The sequence below is a fragment of the Tenrec ecaudatus genome, chromosome 3, assembly GCF_050624435.1.
Source record: "Tenrec ecaudatus isolate mTenEca1 chromosome 3, mTenEca1.hap1, whole genome shotgun sequence".
Classification (NCBI taxonomy): domain Eukaryota; kingdom Metazoa; phylum Chordata; class Mammalia; order Afrosoricida; family Tenrecidae; genus Tenrec; species Tenrec ecaudatus.
In genome coordinates this window covers 69,989,214-70,007,924 of record NC_134532.1, presented here as the reverse complement: position 1 = coordinate 70,007,924, position 18,711 = coordinate 69,989,214, and positions in this window count along the sequence as shown.

Here is an 18,711-nt window from a genome sequence, read left to right as displayed (position 1 = left end):
GCCTCCCTCATTAGCAGAAACTCACTCTTCCTCCCAAGTTCCTATTTAATCTTCCAAGTGGCCATTGTCCGTTTGATCTCCTGTAGCCAGTTCTGAATAGAGCATGCTACTCAAGCCAGGCACGTTAAAGTAGCCAAGCTAAACTGCTGTTTGGTTTTAAGAAGATTTCTGGGAATTCTTTTGGTGAAAGGCCTAAAGATATTTCAGGGCAACAGTTTCAGGGTTTAATTCACTTTTCATGGCTAGAATTCGTGAAAATTTGATTTTTTTCCCCCCGAATTTCCCCCCTTTTAATCAAGATTTTCCTATAGGATCTTTTATGGAAAAATAATTAAATCATTTTCTTGGGGGCTCATACAACTCTTATCGTAATCCATCCATCCATCCATTGTGTCAAGCACATTTGTACATTTGTTGCCATCATCATTCTCAAAACCTTTGCTTTCTACTTGAGCCATTGGTATCAGCTCCTCATTTCCCCCCTCCCTCCCCTCCTCCATGAACCCCTGATAATTTAGAAATTATTATTATTTTGTCATATCTTACACCATCTGATGTCTCCCTTCACCCACTTCTCCGCTGACTGTCCTCCAGGAAGGAGGTTATATGTAGATCCTTGTAATCTGTCCCCCTTTTCTACCCCACCTTCCCTCCACCCTCCCAGTATGGCCACTCTCACCACTGGTCCTGAGGGGTTCATCTGTCCTGGATTCCCTGAGTTTGATAAAAAGGGTCACCTGGCAGAGGTGGCAGTTTCTAGAGACAATCAGCCACCTGTTCCATATCTTTCTCTGATTCCTGACACCCCTTCTTCCTCTGTTGCTCCAGGGGAATCAAGGCCAAGTGCTACATCTCTCTGGATGGCCCCTTACGAGCATTTACAGTCCCAGACTCTACACACGGCACTAGGAAGTAGAACAGAAGCACAAAACCTGCTATTCGGACAACTAAGTAGGATATCCCTTGAATCTGTGACCCTAAACCTCCAAACCAAGGTATCCAACCCCATGAGATGTTTGGCTTTTGTTTTAAATCTATATTTTGGTTCATTTTAACCCCAAGGACACATGTCTTCTCAAATTCTAAGCAAGATCTCATTGATTTAAATTTGGTAAGCCTATAAAAGGATATTTTTACATTGCTTAAAATAAAAATGGGCTCCAAATCATTTATTGGAATGAAACAGGAAATGATTCAGCATATCAAGTTTTTTTCTGAATCTTCTCCCACCAATTCTGCTGTGTCATTCTTCATGCAGTTGAGTCTTTTGGATTATTTTGCTCCAGGTACAGATTGCATAATTATGAAGACAGGATGCTTCTCTGGCACAGAGTTGTCCTGATACCAAATCAAGTGACATTCCTTTGTTCTGTTCAAATGACTGCCTTTAGGTCTACACATAGGTTCTTCCGAAGGATATTCTTCCCAATGTTATCCATACATTGTTAGGAACCACAGAATTGAATCCTCGGCTAATGAAACATAGATAACTATCTTTCTGATAGTCTCGGCGTTCAGCCAAGATCCACCTGTCTTTCGCAATGAAACCCCTTCTTTCCTGTCGTCCTCTGAATTTCGCTTGAATCTGACAGTTCCTTGCAGATGCACTGCTGCAATTTTTTTCTCTTTTCTTTTTTCAATTATCCTCAGCAAAACCTTACTTTCATGAGATGGTAATATTACTCAATAACTTCCACTTTTCTTTTCAACGAACACAAATATGGATGGATCTCTTTGATGGTTGGCCAGGTAGCTGTCTTTAAATTTCTTGGCATAGACGAGTGAGCACTTTTTATGTTATATCTATTTGTTGAAACATCTCACTTTATATTTCATCAATTCCTGGAGCCTCGTTTTTATAAAAAGTTTTTGGTGAAGCTTGAACTTCTTCCTTCCATGCCATTGGTGGTTGACCAGAAGACAACCTGGATGGTTGAGCACTGATCGATTCTTTTTAGTATGACTGTGTTTCTTCCCTCTTCTTTGGATACTTTCTGTATGGTTCAATATCTGCTGATAGAATCCTTTAATATTGCAACATGACTCTTGAAGTTTTTTCATCAGTTCTTTCAGTTTGAGAAATAACATGCTCTTATCTTTAAGTTTTCTTCAAGTTTATGCACATTTACTACTTTGCCTTTTGTTTGACATCAACCTGTTTGTCACTAAAGACTATGAGCCCCTTTCAGTTTTCCTTTACATGTTTTTTTTTAGTCACAGATGACTCTTTAGATTCTTGAGAGATAAGAAATATGGAGGATTTTTGTTATGTTTTTAATGAAACACATTCTATATATTTATACAGCCCATCTCAAGAAATGAAATCAATAACAATATCCTGTTAGCCCCCGCCCGCTCCCCCCGATATATATGGTTCTTTTCCCCCCACCTCTTTCCTCCTCTCTCCCACCTCAGTACCTTCTCTTCCCCCTTTCTCTCTGTCCCCACTCCTGTCCCTGGCCTCCTTGTCTTTTGGTTTATAAGCCAAATATCTTTTTCTTTGTTTTTCCTTATAATATTTTGCCTTCTTGAGCTGCCCTTTGAAATCTTCTTTTCTACTCTTTCACCACTTTAAATACCCTGTGAGACAGGAATTGTGTTAGATGTACTGATCATTTGGTTCTGGATGTCTTAAATGCAAAATTCATAACCATGCAAAAAAGGACAATCTTACATCGGGAGAGTAATGATCGTTATGCTTTAGAACTTGTTATTAGGGATGTCTGTGTCAATCCCAGTGGTCTGTCAAAGTTAAAAATTAAGAAAATAAGACTAAGAATTGCATTTGGAATTCCCAACATGGAATATGGTTCAAGAGTTGATACTTTGTTGGTTCATTAAATTATTCATTTATCCATTTGTGTTAGTCTGGTTATATTAGATAAACAAACCCACAGAAACTCATGTATAAGAGAAACTCATGTAAACTCATTTATCTCTCCAATCTTCAATTAACCCCACATGTGTTTATCGGCCAGGTTGGCACAATAAACTTTAACTATCTCACCATCCACCAAACTTAAATGTTACAAGATGTGGAAGGAAAGGGGAAGAAGAAAAGCCACAGGCTCAATGGATTTAACCCAATATTCAACAAGAAGGAGGTGAACAAACAATGTTGAAGGCGGGGAAAGATATTGGAAGATTTGCAAGCGTTAAAGGCAACAATGTAAACACGGTTATATACACAATCCTGCAATAGTGCAGACCAATGAGTATTAATATCATTAATATTGCATGTAAGTAAAATTTTTCTGAAGATCTTTCAGCAACAGTTGCAACAGTACATTGACAGAGTTTCCAGAAATCCAATCTCGGTTCAAAAGAGAACATGGAATAAGAGGTGGTTAATTATGTCAGATGAATTTTGACTGAAAGCACAGAATACCCAAAAGATGTTTATTTGTGTTTTATTGACTATGTAAATGCAGTCAATCATGTGGATCATAACATACTTTGGATAGCATTGAAGATGGAAATTCCAAAACACTTCATTGTGCTCATGAGGAACTTGTACCTGGATTGAGAGGCAGTGATGTGTACAGAACAAGGGATAACTGCATGGTTTAAAATCAGGAAAGGTGTGCATCGGGGCTGTACTCTTCCACTAGACTTAGTCAATGTCTCTGCAGAGCAAATAATCCAAGAAGCTTGACTATATGTTGAAGAATGCTGCATCGGGATTGGAAGGAGGTCACGAATAACCTGCAGTTTATAGATGGTGCAATCTTACTTGCTTTAAATGAGGAGGACTTAAAACACTTGTTGATGGAGATCAGCAACTACAGCCTTCAGTATGAATTACAGCTTAATGTAAAGAAGTAAATGAAGAAGAGATTGAAATTGTCAAGAATTTTATCTTGATAAGACCGACAATCAATGCTTATGGAAGCCAATCAAACAAAACCAAAGTCACTGGCATCGAGTCAATTCTGATTCATGGAAGCAGCAGTTATGAAATTAAATGACACATCGCATTGTACAAGTCTGTTGTACAAGACCTTTTAAAGAGTTGAAGAGCAAGGAGCGTCACTTTGAGGACTAAGGTATACCTGACCTAAGCCATTGCATTTTCAGTCACCTCATCTGCCTGTGAAAGTTGGACATTGAATAAGGGAGACCTAAGAATAACATGCATTTGTGTAATGGTGCTGGTGAAGAATACTGAAAGTGCCAGGGACTACCAGAAGAACAAATACATCTGTCTTGGAAAAAGTATAGCCAAAGTTTCCCTTAGAAGCAAAAATGCAGATTCTGTCTCACATCCTTTGGGGCATATCAGTAGAGCCCAGTCTCTGGAGAAGGGCACCATGCTTGGTAAAAGAGAATATCAGGAAAAAAAAAAAAAGAGGAAGACCCTTGATGAGATGGATTGACAGAAGAGCTCCAACAGTAAACTCAAACATAACGACTGTGAAGATGTTGCAGTGTTTGATTTTTGGAGTGTCTCATTCTGTCGTACACAGAGTCACTATGAATCAAAACAGACTTGATGGTACCTAACAGTAACAGCTCGAGTAAATGCTTAGATCCTCATGCAGGCTGAACAGGTGTGGGAGAGAGAGAAAGTAGGAGTGAACCCATGGACATGTACAGATGTGACAGAGGATATTTGTATGTGTGTATTTATCTTTGCTGCACATATGTCCATTAATGTGGTACACTACATAAAAGTCACAGTTACAAACACTTTCTAAACATAATAAAATTTCTTGAGAGAGTCACTGGGACTGGGGGATCAGAGTCATAGTCTCAAAGGACATCTAGGTCTATTGGAACAACATAGTTTACAAAGACAATGTTGTGTATCTGACTAGGATGAATAGCAATTGAGGTCTTAAGAATTCACGAGCAGTCAGCCATCTCAGGTGAAACTACTGGTGTCTCTCTGTCTGGAGGAAAGAATGATGAAAACTGAAAGACATATAGAAGCAATAAATCTGATAGATTAAGGAATCACTTAAGCATCACTCTCCACTACCCTGAGATCAAAAGAACTAGATGGTGCCCAGCCACCACCAACTACTCTGAAAGGATCATGTTCGAACAGTGTTTCCTACAGTGGGTGATACCACCCCTCAGGAATGATGCAACAGTCCAGAGAGGTTGCAAAAGCAAATATCTGTACTTTATCCTGCATTATGGGAGCTGAGAGTTTTTTTTTCCTTAAAAGGGGCAGTAGACAGGTCCAATAAAATTGTATAGAGTTTCAAAAATATGGAATAAAACCACAAAGGATGCCTGCCTTATTGGTCAGAAAGAGACAAAGAAATCACCAAGAATATGGCTCTCGGTCATCCTTCAGGAAGGACTGGAACAGAGCCCACCCCTGTGTAAAAATAATCACCATTTAAGATAAAAAGGACAGCATTTACCGTATCTACTGTATAAGCTGAGTTTTTCATCACATTTTAAATGCAGTTTTTGTGGTAAAATTAGGTGCCTCAACTGGTATTCGGGTCGGCTTACACTCGCGTGTATACGGTACCTACAAAGTGCAGCGGGTTAGGGATAAAAGGAGGAATGGACACTGGAGACACAAGGAGATTGCAATGGATGAGTTGAAACCAAATGCACATGCACTCATGATCTGCTCTGCAAACCTTCAACTAATACAGATAACCACGGTGTCCAAATGGTCAACAAACATTCAAAAGGCAATCAACCTCATTAGTAGGAAATAAATGTAAATTAGAACTACAATGAGCTAAGTCTCCGCACCCTTCCAGAGAAATTGAACATTGAAAAGACCATAAATACTAAGTGTTGATGCGACCACTGAAGACAAAGCGGGTGAACAAGCAAATGTGGTGAAGAAAGCTGATGGTGCCCAGCTATCCATCTGGGGTCTTAAAGGCTTGAAGGTAAACAAACGGCCATCTAGCTCAGAAGCGACACAGCCCACATGGAAGAAACACACCAGCCGGTAGGATCATGAGGTGTCAAAGGGATTAAGTATCAGGCATCATCAGAACAAAAATCTTACCATAGTGAATGAGGGGGGGAGTGCGGAGTGGAGACCCAGTCAGTGTGCAATGTAGCAACGATGAAAAATACAACTTTCCTCTAGTTCCTAAATGCTTCCTCCCCCACCCCCGTCATGATCCCAATTCTACCTTACAAGTCTGGCTAGACCAGAGGATGTACACTGGTACAGATAGGAACTGGAAACACAGGGAATCCAGGGCAGATGAACCCCTCAGGACCAGTGGTGTGAGTGATGATACTGGGAGGATAGAGGGAGGGTAGGTTGCAAAGGGGGAACCGAGTACAAGGATCTACGTGTGACCTCCTCCCTGGCGACGGACAACAGAGGGGTGGGTGAAGGGAGACGTCAGACAGGGCAAGATATGACAAAATAATGATTTATAAATTATCAGGGATTCATGAGGGAGGGGGAGGGGGAGGGGGAGGAAGGGGAAAAATGAGGAGCTGATGCCAGGGGCTTAAGTGGAGAGCAAATGTTTTGAGAATGATAAGGGCAATGAATGTACAAATGTGATTAACACAACTGATATATGTATGGATTGTGATAAGAGTTGTATGAGCCCCTAATAAAACAATTAAAAAATACTAAGTCTTGGTGAGGATGTGAAATAGTCATAATCTAAACTGATAGACAATTTGACCTTTCCTTTAAAAAATAGCTTACTGTGAATTGGGTGGAAGTTTACAAAGTACATCAGTTTTCCACTTAATAATTCATATGCTTTGTTTCATCACATTGTCATTCCCACATTGTGTTGTTCTCCCTCCCTGTGTTTTCTGTTTCCATACCCCCTCCTTTCCTGACCCTTCTCAATTTTGTCCTTGGGTAAATGACACCCTTTTGATCCCAATGGACTGATTTTTCTAACACTTGTCCTTCTGTCAGGTCACGTTCCCTTTGTAGTCTTACCTGTGATTGACTTAAAACTGAGCCAACACCAGCGCTCACAGGAGCAAATGAAGGGGGAGGAAGAGAGAGTGGAGCAGACCCTGGCCCACCAAGCCTTGAGGACGATATCCCTGCTCAGAGCAGCCAATGCACAGAGAGGACCATAGGGCTGGTTCCACTATGAGACACGACATCCCTCACTGACCCATAGCCCTATGGGGGACAACACTGGAGACACAATGCGGGAATTGCACCCAATCTGATCTCACCACACCGAGGCAAAACCCTAAGGGCATGAAACAGAACAGCAAGAGGAGCAGAGCAAGGAAGTTCCGAGGGAATACCAAAAATAGACTTTGGGTCCAGGGCATGGCACTCCATAAGACTCCATCAGAAAACACTCCTAAAGGTCAACAAACAGACCTTGAACTATTTACAGGTTTTTCTTTTATGTCATTTTTTTTGCTGTTGTTGCTGTTTATTTATTTTGCTCTGTCTTGTTTTTATGCATATTATTATCTCTGCAGGTCTAGCTATATAATATAGGTAGGTTAAACAAGCTGGAGGAGAAAACAACAGGAAAGGGGGAGGCAGGGTAAAGGAAATGGGTTGTTAACAAACCCAGGGACAAGGAAACACAAGTGATCCAAAATCAATGGCGAGGAAGGTGTAGGAGGCCTGGTAGGGCTTGATGAAGGGCAATGTAACTGAGAGGAATTACTGAAACCCAAATGAAAGATGAGCATGATAGTGGGACAAGAAGAAAGTAAAAGGAAATAGAGGAAAGAGCTAGGAGGCAAAGGGCATTTATAGAGGTCTAAATACAGGCATGCACATATGTAAACATATATGATGATGGGGAAGGAGATCTACGTGCATATATTTATAGGTTTAGTATTAAGGTAGCAGATGGACATTGGGCCTCTACTCAAGCACTCCCTCAATGCAAGAACACTTTGTTCTATTAAATTGTCATTCCATGATGCTCACCTTCCCAACACAATCGTTAAAGACAAAGTGGGTGCATTAGCAAATGTGGTGAAGAATGCCATGGCTGCCCAGCTATCAAAAGCTATAGCGTCAGGGATCTTAAAGGCTTGAAGGTAAACAAGCGACCATCTAGCTCAGAAGCAACAAAGCCCACATAGAAGAAGCAGACCAGCCTGTGTGATCATGAGGTGTCTAAGGAATCAGATATCAGGCATCAAAGGACAAAAAAAATCATATCATTGTGAATGAGGGGGAGTGCAGATTGGCAACCCAAAGCACATCTGTAGGCAACTGGACATCCCTACAGAAGGGTTATGGAGAGGAGACAAGCCAGTCAGGGTGCAGTGTAGCAGCGATGAAACATACAACTTTCCTCTAGTTCCTGAATGCTTCCTCCCGCCTACTATCACGATCCCAGTTCTACCTTACAAATCTGGCTAGACCAGAGGATGTACCACGGGTACAGATAATTGGAAACACAGTGAATCCAAGACAGATGAACCTTTCAGGACCAGGTGGAGGAAGGTGGGGTAGAAAGGGTGAACCCATCACAAGGATCTACATATAACCTCCTCCCTGGGGGATGGACAACAGAAAGCGAGTGAAGGGAGACATCGGACAGTATAAGACATGCCAAAATAATAATAATGTATAAATTATCAGGGGTTCATGAGGGAGAGGGGGCAGGGAGGGAGGGCAAAAAAGAGGAACTAATACCAGGGGCTCAAGTAAAAAGCAAATGTTTTGAGAATGATGATGGCAACAAACATACAAATGTGTTTGACACAATGGACATATGTATGAATTGTGATAAAAGTTGTATGAACCCCCAATAAAATGATTTTAAAAAGAAAAAATTTGAGCCAAGGTGTGCTCCTTTCAGGACCTCAAGAGTGACTCTGATGGGTTCTGTAAGTCTGATCCTTTGATGAATTTAAGTTTTGTTCTACATTGATCTTCAATTTGGCCTTTTCTCTTAAAATTAAAGCTGAATATGCTCTGACTTACAATTCTTCTCCCAAGGATATGCTCAATTGAAAATCATTTTGACCTGTGCACCAAGAGACATATTCAAACCTGTTCAGAGCAGCATTATTCATAATAGACCCCCTCCCCCCAAAATAAATGAAACAAATGTAGAATAATTACTAGAGTCGAATGGATAGAGACTGGTATGGTCATACAATGGAATGTTATATAGCAACTACTATGAGCAAAGTCACTTTAGGCCCTCTAGTGTGACATAGTGTTGAGTGTTTCTGTCAGCACAATACATCCTGTGTGATTCCATTTATATATACTTTAAAAGTCTAAACATGTGGGCTATGTCTGCTCATGTGATGATAATATACAGAAAAGTGGAGAAAGGATTGCCATGAAATCAGGAAACGGACCCACTACTTATATCAAAGCCGCCTGCTCCAAAGCTACGCGAAAATACTTATTAAAGGCTGGACTTAAAAAAAACTGCATGAAAAATAAGTACCCTTAGACAATTTGATTATTCTGTAGAGAAAAGAAAGGTGCAGGGTAGGATATAAGAGAAGAAATAATCAATGATGATTAGGGCTTGTTGGTGGGTGAGATACATGCATATGAGCATTTTTGGACTTCTGGGGCTGCCATCAATTTCCACTCTAGTCCAACTTCACCCATATGGTCCAGGTCCCTAGAATTTAGAGACTCTCCTGTGTACACCAGAGCCCCAAGGATAATATGAATATGGAATGTGTATACCCAAGGAATTGATGGTTCTGTTCAGTCCATCGACTATAACCTGCACTGCCCACCAAGCCCTTGCCTAAAAGGACTGCCATATCTACGTTCAGGGAAACTGATAGTGTGGTTTGTAGGAAACATGCAGAACCAGCACATTCCAAATGATTCTACCACTATCAAATGCAAAGCTTTCTTGGAAAGTCAGCACTATGACTACCTTTCCTGGGTCTTTCCCATTGTTGTGGTGGAACCTCCCAGCTGATTCACAGACAGAGGGGCTCAGAGGACAGAGTAGAACTGCTTCATGCTTCAGAAACTCTCTGTGGGAGCAAATTGCTGGGTTACTTCTCGCACAGAAACACTGGTGAGTTCAAACCAGCAACTTTCTGTTGGCAGCCAGCCATTTAATCCTTGAGCCACTGGGGTTCTTGTTCCTTTCAGAGTACTTACCTTATTTTGAAAAGAAAGCTCTAGAGAAATGCTCCTAAATTCAGTTGAAACAATTAGGAACGTATTGCTTAAGCCCTTTGTACGTAAATGTTGACATTTTTACCCTTTTATGACAAACCAGAGAACAAAAAGTTGGCTAAAGAATAATGTCCAACCGAGGTCCATTTTATGAGAATGTGTGTAATGGGGTGGAGGAGGGGACTGTTGGAGTGGGCAGGGTGAACGAAAACTGCTCAGAGTCTGCAGGTGAGGTGTAACTTACAAATCCATACACTTACAAGTAATTTGTTTCTTCTGTTTGCTTTCTTTAGGACGCCTCTGGCAGACAGCTCTGCCTATAATCCTACACTCTACCAAGGTGGTACTCAGGAGACCACAGATATGAAAGGTAAGTGCCCCAGAGCAATTCATCTGAGCAGATCCCCTTTACAAGGTTGCTGCATTTCTGACCTTAACTTCTTTGCTGTGGCATACACGGCCTCTATTTGTTTCCTAAAGAGCAGTGGGGTCTTTATCAAGACGACAAATATCTTCTACTTAAACGACTACTCCTAAAAGCAAGTTATTCCAGAGCAAAAGATCTTCTACTCCGTGTTAGTTCCAGAATATAACTTCCCCCATGATTTGGAACCCTGCCTGTCTTCAGGAAAGAGCAGAAGTGCTTCTGAGGAGTGTCAGGAGGCAGGGGGAGAAAAAGAACAAGCAAAGGTCCCAGGAAGAATGGAGTAGAAGACCTCTCTCCCTCTGCCCCCTCTAGACCCAAGGACATGAAATCTTTGTTCCAAAGAGGAGGGTGTCTACAAGTGGTCACAAAGAGGTGGCTGTTGGCATGTGTCCCTAAGAGGAAGAAACCTTCCCCCAAAGCAGCAGCAGCTTTTTATCCTGAAGAAGCAGCTAACAGCAGGAGCGGCCCAAAGAAGGCGCTCTCTACCAGGGGACGGCCATCAGCAGTGAACTTGGAGGCTACTAGCAGTGAGAGCAGTAGCACCAAAAGAAGACAGAAAAGATGCAGCCTGAAAGGGACATCCCCCTGAAAGGGACATCCCCCTGAAAGGGACAACCCCCTGAAAGGGACATCCCCCTGAATGGGACATCCCCCTGAATGGGACATTCCCCCGGGGTCACAATAAAAACAAAAACGAGCACACACATGTACACATGAGAGGGAGAACTTCACATTCTTTTGAAGGAAAAAAAAATTCTTGTTAGGAAAAAAACCTTGTTAGTAAATCATTCTCTTGGTGGCTCTTACAGCTCTAACAACAATCCATACATCCATTGTGTCAAGCATATTTGTACATATGTTGGCATCATCTTTTTAAATATATTTTCTTTTTCTTTGAGCCCTTGGTTTCAGCTCATTTTTCCCCTCTCTCCCCACCCCCACTCTCATGAACCCTTGATAAACTATAAATTATTATTAACTTTCATATCTTACACTACCACTGTCTCCTTTCCCCCATGTTTCTGTTGTTCATTATCTTGGGGGGATGGGGGAGGGATTATATGTCCATCATTTTGGTCGGTTCTACCTTTCTCCCTCACCCTCCCTCTGTCCCTATGGTGTCATATCACTACTCCCATTATTGTTCCCGAGGGGTTTATCTGTCCTGGATTCCCTGTGTCAAGAGCTCTTATCTGTACCAGTGTACATACTAGTCTAGCCAGATTTGTAAGGTAGAATTGAGGTCATGATAGTGGGGAGGGGGGCGGGGATAGGAAGCATTAAAGAACTAGAGGAATGTTGAATGTTTCATCGGTGCTATACTGCACCCTTCCGTGTCCTGCCTTCCATGTGACCCTTCTGTGAGGGGATGTCCAATTGTCTACAGATGGGCTTTGGGTTTCCACTCCAGCCCACCTTGTTTGCATTGATATGATTGTTTGGGCTCTTCTGATGCCTGATACCTGAGCCTGCTGACACCTCATGATCACAAAGGCTGGTGTGCTTCTTCCATGTGGGATTTTTTGATTCCCAGCTAGATGGTCACTTATTTATCTCCAAGCCTTTAAGACCCCAGATGCTGTATCTTTTGATAGCCAACACCATCTGTTTTCTTCACCATATTTGCTAATGTACCCATTTTGTCTTCAGCAAATGTGTCAGGAAGGTGAGCATCACAGAATGGCAGGTTATTAGAACAAAGTGTTCTTGCATTGAGGGAAGACTGGAGTAGAGGCCCAATGTCCATCTGCTACCTTAATACTTAACATATATAAATATATATTCATAGACATCTATATCATTATATATAAATAAATTTACATATGCATGTGCCTGTCTTTATACCTCTGTAAATGTCGTTTACCTCCTAGTTGTTTCTTCTACTTCCTTTGACTTTCCTCCTATTCCACGGTCATGTTTGATGATCATTTGGCATTCAGTAATTCCTCTTGGCTACATTGCACTTGATCAAACCCCAGTAGGCATTCTTAGCCCTCCTCACCATTGACTTTAGATCACTTGTTGTTCCCCTGTACCTGAGTTTGTTGGCTCGCCCTTTACTTTCAGACACTTCCTACTGGCCATGTCCCGCCCGGAACCATTGATCCCATTGTTTTGCCTTGGGGTTGTTTATCCTGCCATCTTATATAGATATGAAAAAAAGAAATCCTATAAATAATTCCAGAAAATGTTTTCTGAAAAGAATTTGGAGTTTGCAGTTTGGAGTTCCAGGTTATGTCATTTGAGCCTTCCTGGATATGCCAAAGAATGAAGAAGAGAAACTGAAGCTATCAACCATAAACTAATAAACTATACTTATTAATCTACATCAACTTTTCAAGGTTCCACCTTCCACGTGGTTTTAGTTAAATTAGGTAGCAGTTGTTGTCAGCCACCTTTCAGTTGGTACCAACTCTTGCACGATGGAACAGCAGATTCCCAGTTCTGCACTGTCTCCAGGAGAGGGCCCTGTGATCCTCGGGGTCTTTCTGGCTGATTGTTTGGAAGTCAATCGCCAGGCTCTTCCTCCTAGTTCACTTTAGTGTGGGAGCTCCATTGACGCCTGTCAAACACAAAATCAAAACAGAAACACCCACTGACAGAGGCCAGTCCTACTTGGAGAGGAGAATTGGACCACTGGGCCATGTACAACTAGTATGTTAACACTCCAAAAACACCAAACCAATGTCGCTGCCTTCAGTCCACACAGACTCATAGTGACCCTCTACGACAGGGTACAACTGCGCCATGGAGTTTCTGAGACTAACTCTTTACAGGTGTAGAAAGTCCCGTCTTTCTCCTGAAGAGCGGCTGGTAGTTTCAAACTGCTGACCTTGCAGTTGGTAGCCCAAAGCATACCCATGACAACACCAGTGCTTCTGTTAGCACTAGTTAATATAATATACGAGGGAGCTCCAAAAAGTTTTTTTGGAAAAAATGGAATTTAAACATAATTAAACATAATTAAAATTTCCATGAAATTTTTGAAGCCTCTTGTATAGGCTCTCCAAATCCATTTGCTTTATGCAGTAGCTTCTTCTCCTTCTTCTTCTTCTTCTTCTTCTTCTTCTTCTTCTTCTTCTTCTTCTTCTTCTTCTTCTTCTTCTTCTTCTTCTTCTTTACATAAGAGGTGGCTGCCCTGAAGATAGTGACACAGGCTTCCTTTACAGGGTGCACTAGGGACACAGACTCCTTTCATCTTGTGTTCCACCAATCCTTGGTGTGTGTGTGTGTGTGTGTGTGTGCAAGTGCGCGTGTGTGTCTGGTAGACAGGATCCTTTGAGACCATGATTAGTGGGAGACGAAGGGCAGTGAAAGTAAAGAGGGCACTGATGCTCGCATCTCAATGGAAGAAGTGGTCACAGGGCCCCACCTAGATGCCAGAAGATTTCTGGCCTGGGCAGTTACTTCATCAGAATAACTGCACATCCCAGAAGGGAAGCTCAAATGGTAGACACCTGGGCCTCTCTGCCACATACCCAGATTTTGAGGATGAAAATTCCCATATAGTTTCTATTCCTCATGGTTGAATCATTAAAGGTTTAATAAGACTAATGGCCGAAATCTCAAATTAGAATTGTTGGCACATTGCAAAAAGATTCTGGTAATGTTTTTCCATTTGCCCATTTAGTATTTAAAGCTCTCATATTATATTTAAGGTTTCATGTGGGGAGGGGAGTGGAGGGTGAGAAAAATTACCCTGTAGCCTTGCTGGATTTTTCTTAAAGAAATAGAAGAAAACATTTTTAATGGTTGCCTTGGAAGATCATCCTTCTGCTTGTTTTCCTATTAAAAATTTGACGTAAGAAGGCTAATACGTTTGAGATGAATTTTATAGTCTATGATGGGCTGACTTCTGTCCCTTTGAGACACATTTTGTGAATCCTAAGCCCAGCCTGTGGCTATATCCCCGTTTTGAGAGTGGGCTGTCTGAGCCCTGGTGGCATCATGCCCATGAGTGGCGCTGCCAACAACAAAGTCCTAAGAAGGAATGCACCAGTCACTCCTCAGGACAGAGAGGAGGCTCTCTGCTCACACAAAGGGCAACAGTCTTGGAAACTCACAGGGTGCTTCTGCTCTGTCCTCTAGGGTCACTATGAGTCAGAAGTCATTCGATGACAATGAGTGAGTTATTATGCTTACATGGCGGGATTGGATGTAGGATGGGTCTTGAGTCGATCTCTAGAGATATAAAAGAGATTCAACAGGTGAACAGAGCAGAGATGATGGACAGGGATACCAAAAAAGCATGAAGATTGTCCAGAAACAGAAGCCCCGACGAGACAAGGACCTTCTTCCAGAGATGACAGTGGGCTGCTAAAGCCAGCACCCTGAACTTGGACTTTGTGCTTCTTAAACTGTAAGCCATGGCGGCATCATGGGATGCGCTTTGGGGCGCTTTGGGCTGTGAGTAGCAGGTTCAGCAGTTCACAACCACCGATTTTTTTCAACTCAACAACTCCCGGCCATGAAGTCAAAGACTTATAGCAACCTTATAGACAGAGTAGAACTTCCACTGTATGTTTCTGACACTGCAAATCTGTACGGAAATAGAAAGACATCTTTGTCCAGAGTGGTTGGTGGTTTTGAACTGGTGACCTTGTGGTTAACAGCCCAACATGTAACATGACACCATCAGCGCCACTACTCTGCCCTGTGGGATCACTGTGAGTTCGAATGAGCTCAATGGCAGAGATTTGGATTTATTTTATCTTTTTTTAAGTGTGTGGAAAATAACTTTCTGTTTGTAAAAGACACAGTAGCAGCAGCAGGTCACCAAGACCGTGTGCTTTTTCAGTGAGGACAGGACAGCTAACCCTTTGTCCCACTATTAAAATATGGAAAGACTCTTCTCCCTTTCCCCTTTGCAATAATGGACGTGAAATTGAAACACAATCATGGCTTAGAAAGCTAGTGTCTGGGAAATTAAATAGCCTAATCTTATCCTTCCTAGTAAGGTAAAGTGACAGTGCATCTGATCTGGTTAGCACCAAGTATGATACTATGACTTTTCCATTGTGATTTGTGTCCTTCAGGATTCTTCTTGGCTCTTCTAACCCCCCCCCCCCCCACGAACCCCCCACCCCCACCCCACCAAGGCCCAGAGGAAGCAGCGGTTGGATAGGTGAGAGTATTTGTGGGGTGGTAAAATGAGCAGCAAAAGCAATAATGGACCACTGCAGATTCGATTGTTTTCCTACAGCCTCTTGCTCCAAGGCCAACGTCACAGGAAGGGGAGACGTAGAAATGACAGGAGTGCAGATGCTCCAAATGATGGGCTATTAATGGATCTTTCACCAGGCTGTCTTTTTCACTCTTCTCAAATGCTCATTTTAATTATGACTGATGGCTATTATCTCTATTAAGAGGGAACAACACATCGAAGCAGAATTACTTAATTGGGCCAAATAGAGCATTCGTCTTGTGTTTTTCTGTTTCTCTGTGTGACTTTTGGATGATCCATTTTAATTGTGCTCCTAGTAAAGCCAAAAATAAAAACAGAAGTCAAAAACCCAGCTTGTTTATACTAGCCGGCTGTATGAAACTGCTCATGATGACTGGACTTTGGACTGTTGAGCAGCCTTTTTGTAGAAACGTATCCATTCATAAATGGGCAGGCCAGACAAGCTGTGCTCAAGTGTGATTCAACATCTCGTGGATAAAGGATCTGAAGGTCTGGTTAGCAACTGCCTTTCAGAGAGTTCCATCCTATTGCTCAGCCGTGCACTGCTGCTCCTCTTCCTTCTATGTGTCTTACCCGGCCTGGTTCCCCTCCCTGACCCACCAGATGCTTATCTTTCACACCCAAGAAGTGAAAAACAAAAGCTAATTGTGTTAGACAGGGTTCTCTAGAGAGATAAAACCAGATTGCTAATAATTATATATATATATATATTTATAACACAAGAAATGAACTGTTAAATTATATACAGATAGATAGATAATACAAGAAATGAACAGTTAAATTATAAAGCAGTATAAATGGCTCAGTGCAACTCACTCCCGAGAGACAGTTGGGAGACACTGGCAGTCCTTCAAGTCTTGAGGGCCGCTGGGTAGTGCTCTGTAGCTCTCTCTAGCCTATCCCAGCACAGGCAGCAGACAGCAAGGCAGGTCACCAACTAAAAGCAGTAAGGATTTACCACATTGTTAACCCAGTCCTTTCTTCATAAGACATACCGTGTGTGGCACATCTCATAAATATGTGGAATAAAAGTCTAGTTCTTTATCAAGACCTTTCACAAATGTGACATGGTCTACCATTCCAGTCTCTTTCTGCCTTGTAGTTTTGCTTATTCTGTTCCCATTTTATTGGCATCTTTTGGTAACTAGAAAATGACAACTGATAAAGGCTGAAGCATGGGTGAACCATCAGGATGTTCTTGTAGGTACCATGGAGACAGCTCTAACTCATAGTCACTCTACGTACATCAGAAGGAAACACTGCCTGGTCCTCTTGCATTCTCTGAATCATTCTTATATTTGAACCCAATGTAGCATCAATCCATCTCATCAAGCACCTTCTCTTTTCCATTGAGCCTGTACTTTACCCAAGCATGATGTCCATCTCCAGAGACTGGTCCCTTCTGATAACATGTTCAAAGTGAAACAACGATGTTATGCTGAGTTGAATAAGTGAATCACAAAAACACAAAAATGTCATGATCTCACTTATATAAAATAAGTAGTTTAAGTCTATGGTGACAGGGAAATTGACATCAATTAAAGGCAAGGGGTACACTACCTGACTAAATATCACTGAATCATACAACAGAAACAAGGGGGAATGTTGTGCTGTGTTTAGATTAAATTGCAGCAAGAACAAAATAAAAAATAATAAAAGGATGCAGTTCTTGATACTTCTCAGGAACAAGCAAAGCCTCCTAGGATTAAATTTCTTGCCCTAATGGTTTAGAGTCAGGGTTTCATGTGTCAACCTGAGTTGGATTGCTTTTAGAGTTTCTGTCCTACCTACTAGCTTGGTCAATAGTCCCTAGGATCGTAAAAGCTTGTGAGTAGTCATCCAAGACACAACAGTTGTTGTCTATTCGCCAAGAGACCAAGAAGTCAGAGAAGGAACAGACGACAGATAAAATTGTCTCCATCAATCCCTGTCTCCTTTGCCATAAGGTTGGACCAACTGCCCAGCTACTACTATTGAACACTTTGACCGAGGACTCAGTAGATATGTGTATGTAACATTAATTTCAAATTCCTGTAGAATTCAAAGTTACTGGGCTCATTGGGCCTGGAGAAGCTCCCAAATTTATTGCCTTAATGTAAGTTTTAGACCTTGACCTAAAAGTATCACCTGAAGTCATCTTTAACCAAACAGTGGCTTAATTCAGTTCGTAAAAAACATCATTTTTCTTGAGCACTGTGCTCTTTAAGAATGATCTATATGAGAGAAAATAGATAATAGTAACTCTATAGCATAAACAAGAGCTTTAAGGGATAATGACTAAGTTAATGGGGTGAGACAACCTGAGTAGAAATAGCGAGAACAATGATGTGTTAGTTTGGGTAGACTAGAGAAACAAATTCATAGACACTCATGCGTAAAAGGAAGAGCTTTATATACAAGAGCAATTAAATATTGAGAAAAATCCCAGCCCAGTCCAGAGCACGTTCATAAATCCAATATTAGCCCATATGTCTGATACTAATCTATAAAGTCCTCTTCAGACTCATGCAACACATGCAATGATGCTGAATACAGGAAGATCACAGACCAGTGGGTGCAAAGTCTTGTGGATCCAGTGATGGCAGAAGCATCCCCGCACTGGCAAGGGTCTCCACGTGGCTCCTCCAGTTCCCAGAGCATGGGGTCTATTAGCATAGTGCCATGTGTCTTGTCAGAGCGTCTCTCAGGCAGTGAGTCCAGAGAGAGTGTGTGTGTCTCCCACCTCCAAGGAGGGATTCTCAGAATCCTCAGAAGGACCATGTCCACAGAGAGGCCTCACTGGCTATGACCTGATTGACAGCCTAGACTCCACCCCTTCCCTCAGAGTCCTCTCAAATTGACAACAGATTATATAACTACACAGATGGCGTAATGTGACAAATGTAATAAATAGGTCACAAATTGTGCATAGAAAAATTATGGAACGAGTGTATGTTTTGTTGTGTACATATTTTCACCTCAAATAAAATCAATATTTTGTTTAAAATGCCAACCCATTTCCTGCCTCAAGACCTTTACCCATGCTCTAATTTTTTGCAGGGATGG